The sequence below is a fragment of the Macrotis lagotis genome, chromosome 1 (assembly GCF_037893015.1).
Source record: "Macrotis lagotis isolate mMagLag1 chromosome 1, bilby.v1.9.chrom.fasta, whole genome shotgun sequence".
Lineage (NCBI taxonomy): Eukaryota > Metazoa > Chordata > Mammalia > Peramelemorphia > Peramelidae > Macrotis > Macrotis lagotis.
The window spans coordinates 570164366-570174678 of NC_133658.1; the positions used below are offsets into that span (position 1 = coordinate 570164366).

General features: G+C 33.4%; 1 non-coding gene across 1 annotated transcript; it reads left to right on the plus strand.

The window, feature by feature from the left end:
* The first annotated feature begins 369 nt into the window (after positions 1 to 369).
* LOC141510386 (U6 spliceosomal RNA) lies at positions 370 to 476 on the plus strand. Its single transcript, XR_012474881.1, has one exon. It is a non-coding gene; the product is annotated as a U6 spliceosomal RNA (small nuclear RNA).
* Positions 477 to 10313: the final 9837 nt, after the last annotated feature.

The window sequence follows — 10313 nt, forward strand, 5'->3', positions numbered from 1 at the left end:
GTTTGTCAAGGAAGAATATAACATAAAAGTGAAAATGTAGGCATAATACCTGACTACAGAGGACTTTGAATTCTATAATGATGATTTGGGGTTTCATGTTGCCATCTTGGCTCCACCCCCAGGGGTACATAAATCATTAGGAAATGATTCAGTCCTTTTATTAAGGTCTTTATGTGCCCCAGATAAACCAATTCCAAAAATTCAATATGTACTCAATAATGAACTGTTGAAGTGCTTAAAGACAAATTACCTGATGGAAGGCAGAATCAACAGAATGTGAAAAGGAGATATGGAGAGGAAAAAAATTTTTTAAAAATTCCAAGATTTCAAACACAACAGACTTAGTTATTAGTATTATCATTGAGAGGAGTGCTCACTTCGGCAGCACATATACTAAAATTGGAACGATACAGAGAAGATTAGCATGGCCCTTGCACAAGGATGACACGCAAATTCGTGAAGCATATCATTGAGAAGAAAGGGGTGGGGGGAGGTGAAGGAAGACTAAGTAGAGATCCAAATTTTGATCAAGATTAGTTTGAGGTCTTGAAGGGAAATTTCATTCAAGACATCACTCTAGAAGGCAGACTGAAATACTAATTTGGTTCCCCAATTGATAAATTGTCAAAGGCTATGAATCTACAGTTATCAAATGAAGAAATTCAAGCTATATAAAATCATGAAAAAAATGTTCCAAATCATTATTGTTTAGAGAAATGTAAATTAAAATAACAGTGAAGTCTCACCTCACAACTATCAGATTGGTCAATATGAGCAAAAAGGAAAATGATCAATGTTGGAGAGGTTATGGGAAGATTAGGACATTGATGCATTACTGGTGGAGTTGGGAACAAACCCAACCTTTTTGGAGAGCAATATGGGACTATGCTCAAAGAGCAATAAAAATGTTCATTGCCATTGACCTAGCAATTCCAATTCTAGACCTATATGCAGATGAAATTATAAAAAATGGGAAAATCTCACACATTCCAACATATTCATTGCAGTTCTTTTTGTAGTGACAAAGAATTGGGAATTGAGGGGATGTCCACCAATTGGTGAATGGTTAAACCAGTTATGGTACATGAATACCATGGAATTTTGTTGTTCCATAAGAAATCAGAAATGGTCAGATTCTAGAGAAGCATGGAATGAGTTACAGGACCTGATGCTGAGAGAAGGAAAGAACCAAGAAAACAGTGTACACATTAACAACAACATTGTGAGATGATCAGCCTTGATGGAAGTAGCTCCTCTCAGCAGTTCAGAGAGCTAGGATAGCTGTATTAGACTAGTTATGGACAATGTTATCCCCATACAGTGGAGGAAAAACAAAACAAAATGAAACAAAAAAAACAACCATTCTGAATCTGATGATCAATTTATAAAAATTATCTCTTATGTATCTTTTTCCTTTACTCAATTCCTCATAATACAAATGACAAATCTGTAAATATGTTTATCAAAAACATATATGTACAATGCTAGCCTAGCTGTAGGGGTGGGGGTGGGAAGGGAGGATGGAAGAAAATTTTGTAGCCTAAAAATATACATGTACATATGGATGAAAAAATAAATAAATATAAAAAAAGAAGTACTAATTTGAAACCTTTGAGACTTGACAGTGTAGAAAGACAGAGTAAACAAAAGATGTGGGTGTTGTCTGCAAACAGATGATGGTTGTAATCACAGGATTAAGTAAAATTGGTTCCTATGTTAAATATTGAAAAATTTTTGAGGGAAAAGACTTGGGTGGGTGAGGGGACAGAAACTTATAACATATGAAAATTAATTATTAATAAGATTAACAGGAAGCAGAAATAAAATAATTATCAGAGAGGTAAAAGAATACTCAGAAGGATATTAGATTGTCAAAATCAGGAATATACAACAATGGAGTAGGGATGACTTGAAATAGTTAGGACTAGAACCCAGAATCCAAGTAAATGGAAAAAATGTGAAAAATATGGAGTGATATCTAAAATCAAAAAGGTCAGTAAGACCTCTCTAATTTCAGAGACATTTGCTTCATTTAATACTAACTCTGTGTAAAATATCATGAGGAAGAAAGTAAGCAATCTAGTACAAAAGTATATCTTTTCCTAAGAGGGACAGAATTACTAGAAGATATCACATCCTCTAGGACATATCATTACTTTAGTGTAGTTATGTTAACCAGTATGTTTTTCTCATTATTTTTAATTATTTCTTAAGACTATCCTTAAAAATAAAACAAAATGAGTTTTGTATTTATGAAAAGTATTTATACATACAAAAAATAGACTTTGAATAGAACTGCAAAGTTAGGAAATAAAAGATTGAAAAATTAACAAATACCCTGATTTCCCATTTCCTTTTGGGGAAGATAATATCCTTGTTCATGACTTTATGACCAGCATGATTGTTATCTTATCATTCACCTCACCTAAACCTTTTTGTTTTGTTTTGTTTTGTTTTGTTTTTAGTTTTTGCTAGGCAATGGGGTTAAGTGGCTTGCCCAAGGCCACACAGCTAGGTAATTATTAAGTGTCTTAGGTCAGATTTGAACTCAGGTACTCCTGACTCAAGGACTGGTACTCTATGCACTGCAACACCTAGCTGTCCCTTAAACTAAACCTCTTGATGGAATAGTTATATGAGAGGAATAAAGGCATTTTCAATTCAATTCTTATATGCTAACATCCTAACAAATATGAAGGGTCAATAGATAGATACATAGATGATAGAAAGATGATGGACAGATAGATAAATGATATACTCAGAGAAATAGAGACATAGATATGTATAAATATACATGTTTTTGTGTATGTAGATATAGATCTGTATGTGTGTGTTTGTGTGTGTGTGTGTGTGTGTGTGTGTGTGTGTGTGTTTGTGTATTTGAGACTGAATTTCTCCTGGGATATATGTACAGGGTCCATTTTGGGGCCAATCTCATTTTTTATGCTCCCTTTCTGGCTTAGGCTATGGATCAGATGCAATTTTAGACAACTCAGTGACCTCTTGCTCCTCATTGCTCACTTTATTGGCATCAGATTTAAAGTAGATACCTGATTGGTTTTAGCTCTACTGCATCTCAGAACTCTCAGGCTCAAACATTCTACCAGATTCAGAATATAGCTATATGTCCCTCCAATCCTGTACTATGAAACACCTTTACAAATTCATTGCTCTAATAACTAACTTTCTTTAACACCAGTCAGACCCAGTTAAACTAATTTTACACATTCAGACATTTATAACGGATGATAAGTCATCTCTGATATGACAAATAGTAATAGCTATTAAACCATTTGCCCATCCAATATATCTGATTAATCATGACAAACCATGTGACAAAGACAAACCTCTCAATTTTTTAAAAGAAAGCTAAGTGAATTGAAAAATAGACTCAACTCAACATCTCTCATTGGTATTAATGAGCCTGATTCCCGCTTCACATATTTCCCAATCAAGGACAGAAGAACAAATTCTTGACAGATTTTCCTTATGATTCACCATTCTGTCCAACCTGACTCCTAAATGAAAGTAGCCTTAACTTAGAAATGAATTTTATACAAAAAAGGTTTAGAATGGGAAAAGTATGAGACTTCTATTCAGAAGACTGTTTTAGATACTGGCTCTGTTACTTAATAAATTTAGTCTTCCCTCAAGCACCCTTCCCTCAATTCCCTCAAATTATCTTCCCTCAAGCACTTTAATTTCATCAACTAAAAAAGGAGGGGTCTAGTTTAAATCATTTCTATGTCTCCTTCTAGCCCTAAACCCTACTATACTACATTCTTTTGTTCTTTGCAGGTAGCTGCAAAAATACAGCTCCAGTTTTTGAGAATATCCACTTTTAAGACTTCTACTAGGGCTATGCAAAAGAAAATTCAGAGACCAAGATCCATTTTCTTTTATATACCAGACCTAAAAATGTACCAAAAAATCCATCTGAATGATATGTTAAAATTCCTTTGTAGTCTTTGTATATTATAAAAATATTGAAATAAAAGATAATAAATGTAATTAAAAATTCTGATTCTAAGATATTTTAGATGCATTTTGTTATTGTATCTGTTCAGTCATGTCCAACTGTTTATGACTTCATGGATCATATGCCAATACTTTAATGAGGTTTTCTTGGTAAAGATACTGGAGTGATCTATCATTTCCTTCTCTAGTAGATTAAGGGAAGCAGAGGTTAACTTCCCCAGGGTGACACCAATATATCTGAGCTATTAAATGCCTCCCAAGTTAGTAAATGCTTGAGCATGTATTTGAACTCAGGTTTTCCTGACTCCAGGCCCAGTGCTCTATCCACTGAGTCAGTTACTTGCCTTTTGACTGTATAGTTTCAGACAAATCATTTAACCTGGATAAATTTCATTCTCTATATCTGGAAAATCATAAGATTGATAGGATCTTACTTTACTAACTACTTCAATATGAGATTTGAATAATTTCATGGACTTTTAGAACTAGAGTCAGGAGAAAATTTAGTGGTCAACATATCCCGTCTTCTCATTTTATAGTTAAAGATACATGTAAATTTCAAGATCTGAACTCACATCTCCTAATTCAAGCAACATTAATGTTTCTGCTTTATTTATAGTTCATTATTTCCCTAAATCATTGGATGATGAGGATATTGTTTCACAAATTAAATAGCATCAAATAAATATGAGAGCCATCATCATCATTAACATCATCATCATCATCATTAATCATTATTTAGAAGCATGGGTTGCCCTGACCAAATGATGCATCATGTAGTGGTTAACTTTCTGTTGAGCCTTGACTCCCAAGGGAAGGTGGAATTTGGAGAAGGAGAAGCAATGTTTGGAAAGGCTATGATCTCTGCCTTTTCAATTTGACAGAACCTACTTCAATTTGAATGCTACTGGCATTAACTCAAGATTACAATTAATTAAATTTAATTAAAATTAAATTGGGAAAAGTTCATGCATAAATGCAAGCAGTCTTCTGAATATTATCAAAGAAAACATCTACAAAGTCATCTGAAGTCATCTTCACTTTATGATGGAATGCTAGTCTGCATAAGAAATGATGAGCAGGATGCTCTCAATATAACTTGAAAGACTTACATGGGCAGATACAATGTGAAATGTATTTTATACAAAGTAATAGCAATATTGAAGGATGATCAATATTATAGAATGACTTAGCTTTTCTCACCAGTTCTGTGACCCAAGACAACTCTGAAGGATTCATGATAAAGAATGCTATCAATCCCCATAAAAAAAGAGCTCATGACTTCTATATGTAGCTGAAACACACTTTATTTAACTTTATCTTGAGGAGAGGGGAGTCCATTTTTTCTTTTATAAAATAACTATTGTGGAAATGTTTTGCATGCCCACATTTTAACCTATATAAAATTGCTTTCTTTCTCAATGATGTGTGGGTAAGGTTGGAGGAAGGGTGAGAATTTGAAACTCAAAGTTTTAAAAAACAAGTATTAAAATTTATTTTTACCTGTGATTAGGGAAAAATAAAAATACTAAATAGATTTTTTAAAAATCATTTTCACTAAAGGAACTATCATCCTCTCAGTCACCCAGGCTGAAATCTCAGAACCATCTTCAGCTCTTTCCCTCCTTTAATTTGATATATACAAGTCATTTGCCAAATGTTTTGATTCTATCTTCATAGCTTCCTTCATATATATCTTATCTCCACTCACACACTAACTATCCAAGTTAATGTCCTTATTACCTTTCAACGGTGCCACTGAAATAGCCTCCTAACTGCTTTTTCTGCTTCAAGTATCTCCTCACTGCAATACATTTTCTACATGAGTGCTAAAATCATGTTTCCAAAAACATACATCTCACGATGTTATTTTTCTATTGAGCAAATCCCAGTGACTCCTTATTACCTATAGGGTCAAATTGAAACTCCTCTCTTTTACACTTAAAAATCTTCAACAAATAACTCCAACTTATCTTACTTATCTTATCAAATATTATTCCTCTTCTCAATCCTACTTTAGGTATAAACTTGCCTTTTTTACATTATTCACACATGAAATCACATCACCCAAATTTGTATAAGTTTTCTATCTTTCATGGAATGCACTTTCACCTCATTTCTGCTTCTCAAAAGCAATAATTTTCTTGTGGTTGCTGTTATCATTCAGTCTTCTCTGTTATGTTTTACTATTTGTGAGTCCATTTGAAATTTTCTTGGCAGAGATATTGGAGGGGTTTGGCATTTCCTTCTACAATCCATTTTACAGATGAATAATTGAGATTGATTTACCAGTTTCACAAAGCTAGGGTCTGGAACCAGATTTGAACTCACCAAAATAAGTCTTTTCTGACTTCAGGTCTGCCATTCTGTCTACTGTGCCACTTAATTGTCCACTAGTTTTCTTAGCTCAAGTAAAGTTTTCCACATGAAACTCTTCTCTAGCTGTTCCTTTCATTTAGGACAAAAGTCCCAAAGAATTTAACATTTATTTTGTGTATTTTAGTTGCATATTTATAAGTATAGACCTATCTTGTGTCCATTGATAGAATGAAAGCTCTTTGAGGGAATGATCTATTTTAATTTAACCCCAATAACTAGCAAAGTGTTTCAAACATAGCAAATATTAATGAATGCTTTTTTAATTAAAGACCAATCATCTGTGTAAACCAGTTGCTTAGGGAGAATCAGAATGAACACATAGATAACCTGAGAATTACAAGAATATCTATGGAATATATATAAATGAAAGAGGGGTAGGGAGAGGGAGAGAATTTATAACACAAAATTAGAAAAATTTAAAAATCAAGTCATTGATGAGTTCGTGGTATATAATGTGTTCAGAATATAATCTTTACAATTAAAACAACTTTTGAAATTCTGATTGAACCTTATTGATTGGACATTGACTTCATGGTATCCATTTAAAAAGAAATCTCAGTTAGTTTTCTTTCCATTTTCCAGCTTACTGTTTTCATTATTATTAAGATTATTATTATTATTTCTTGGAATTCTCCAACATGACTTCAATAGCAAATATCTTCCTCTATCTCTCTGAATTCCCATTTATTTACTTCTGTGTGTTATCTGCCTTCATTAGATTGTAAGCTCCTTGCAGAAAAGGGCTATGCTTTTATGTGTCTGTTTATCTTCAAACTTTGCACAGTTCCTGATATATAGCACATACTTATTTAAGGCTATAGCTATGGCATCAACCCTACCTTATATGGTAACTATTTATAGTAGTTTCAGAAAAAAAATAGCAAGGACAGTAATCAGTTCTGAATATTCAATTATCATTTCAAACTCAGTATAGCCAAAACATAACTCACGATACATTAACTTAGCCATCTGAATACTGTGTGTCTCTGACAAATTATAACCTCCTTGAGGGCAAATAAAAATTAGTTTTAATTTTATATTCTTACCACCTAGCACAAGGACTTCCATGTAGTATAATTATTAATAGTAACTAGCACCTTAATAAATTTTTGTTGAATTAAATTGACCAATGCTATAATTTTTAATGTATTAAGTAAAAGAAGACATCACAGTATACACTATGGTTCCTTTCAATTTTATATATATATATATATATATATGTATATATGTATGTATACATATATATATATATACATATATATATTTCAAGGGAAAAGAAAATCAAGTACTTTGATAGGAATTTTTTTTGCAAGGCAAATGGAGTTAAGTGGCTTGCCTAAGGCCACACAGCTAGGTAATTATTAAGTTTCTGAGGCTGGATTTGAACTCAGGTTTTCCTGACTCCAGGGCAGGTGCTCTATCCACTGAGCCACCTAGCTGCCCCTTGATAGGATTTTTAAAAAAATTAATTAAACTAGCTGCTTTTATAATTATTTAAAGATATGGTGATTATGACTGGAAAATTATATGAATCCCTGGACTAAACAAACATGATTTGATGATGATCTCTAGCAAGAGAATATAACTCTCTTTGTCAAAAAAGACAGAATTGTACTGAGGGAGATCCAAACTCTATCAAACTGATTTATTCTGTCAGCTAAGCTGGCCCTAAAAGACTTAAGATCTTAAGACCAATATAAGCCTGAAGATTGTTCAATCCAAGGAATCCAATGTTGCCTGTGGCAAAGGACATTGTGTTGTCAATTCATGTGGATAAAGCTGTGAGAGACTTGATACTTTTTTTTTTCTTATCTAATAACAGAGTGTGCCAGGAATTAGAGACATGTTTCTTAAGTAAAGAAAAAGTTGGTAAGATTTAAAGCTGAACTATGAAATCTTGAATCCCCTTCAGCATTTGATTGATTTTAGAAGTTGGATAAAACTTTAGACAATTCATCCAACTGCTTAATTTTCCAGATGTGGAAAATGAGTCCCAGTAACATTAAGTGCCTTACTGAATATCACTTATCCCCTAAGTGGCAGAGCAGAGATGAAACCTACTCTCCTGTCTTCCAGCCCACTGCTTTCATCACTCTATGATTTCCTAACTGTCTGAGCATTGTACTGTTCACATGCATTGACAACATTTAAATAAAACAATAAGCAAATGAATGTGCCTTTTTTGTAGTGGCAAAGAATTGGAAATTGAGGGGATACCTATCAGTTGGGGAATTGACTAAACAAGTTATGAGACATGAATATTTGGAATACTATTGTTATAGAAGTAACTATAAATGGGCAGGTTCTAGAGAAGCATGGAATGACTTACAGGATCTGATGCTGAGCTAAAGGGGCAGAACCAAGAGAACATCATATACATCAATAACATTGTTAGATAAACAACCTTGATGGAAGCAGCTAGTCTCAGCAGTTCAGAGAGCTAGGACAATTGTATAAGACTGGCTATGGGCAATGTGATCACCATCCAGAGGAAGAAAAACAAAACAAAACAATCACACAAAAAAAACAACCCTTCAGAATCAGATGTAAACTTTATAAAAATTATCTCTTAAGTATCTCTTTCCCTTTATACCCCCAAATAACTAATCTGTAAACATGTTTATCAAAAATATGTATGTACAAAGCTAACCTGACTGTTTGCCATTGAGGGGAGGGTCTGGGAAGGGAGAGTGGAAGAAAATTTTGTAACTTAAAAAATACATGTTGGGGCTGCTAGGTGGCATAGTGGATAAAGCGCCGGCCCTGGAGTCAGGAGTACCTGGGTTCAAACCCGGTCTCAGACACTTAATAATTACCTAGCTGTGTGGCCTTGGGCAAGCCACTTAACCCCATTTGCCTTGCAAAAAAATACATGTACATATAAATGAAAATAAATAAATTTTTAAAAACATGAAAAAATTTAATATGGAATAGATCTTTGATTGAACATTTCTTTACATGTCATAAATATTACCCAACCTCATCTTCCAAAGAAACTATTATAGGAATAGATGTAGTTATTTGTTACTAATTGAACTTTTCTCAACAAGCAAAGATTATACGTGTGTTTGTGTGTGTGTGTGTGTGTGTGTGTGTGTGTGTGTGTGTGTATTATCAAGCACCAATAATACAAGAAAAAGGCAAAGTTCTGAAAACTGATGACTACAGGTCTCCTGAACTAAAGCTATTTTTATATGCTGCTAGAAAATCTGAATGGAAAGGAAGGTCCAGTGAAGCATATTGATGTTCTATCTTCCTAAAGACTTTAGAATCAGATGCTGTAGCATACCTTAAAATTGGAATGTTAGTCCCAACCAAAAGAAATGAAAACTTCAGTCCTTTAGAATGAAAATTTTATTCCCAAGCTTTTTCTTGTTTATTTACCTGGAATTTGGAAATTTCATTTTGTATATAGAAGGGATATGCTTATATAATCTCCATCTTCTCCAATTGTCCTTTCTATGCCCCCATCAAAGATTCTCCCTCTCATGCAGAGTTAGCATATTATGCCCCGGATGTTTTGTCTGGAAGGATATGTTTGTTTATATCTGCTATATTGTGTATTTTCAGTCTTTACTTATCTGAGAAAATTCAAAAGTAATGTAATTTGAAAACAGGACTGTATAGTACTGTAATTCTGGAACTTTATTCTAGACATCAAAATCTCCTTTGAGTTTATGAAGCACCTGTGTAGAAATTTTGAGGCATGAAGCATATATGCCTGGGCCTTTTTCCCTTCCAACTTCCCTTCCAACCCTGAGGGGCAGGGTTTAAAGGATTTAAAACTTATAAGCAACCATAAATCATCTACATAACTCTATTATTTTGTAAAGGAGGAATTCAGGCCCCAAAATGATTATAATAGCAATACAAGTAAGATTTATATAAGTGTTTTACTGCTTGTGAAGTTTCTTGCCAGTATTATTTCATATTTTTTCACAACCTTGCAAGGAAGG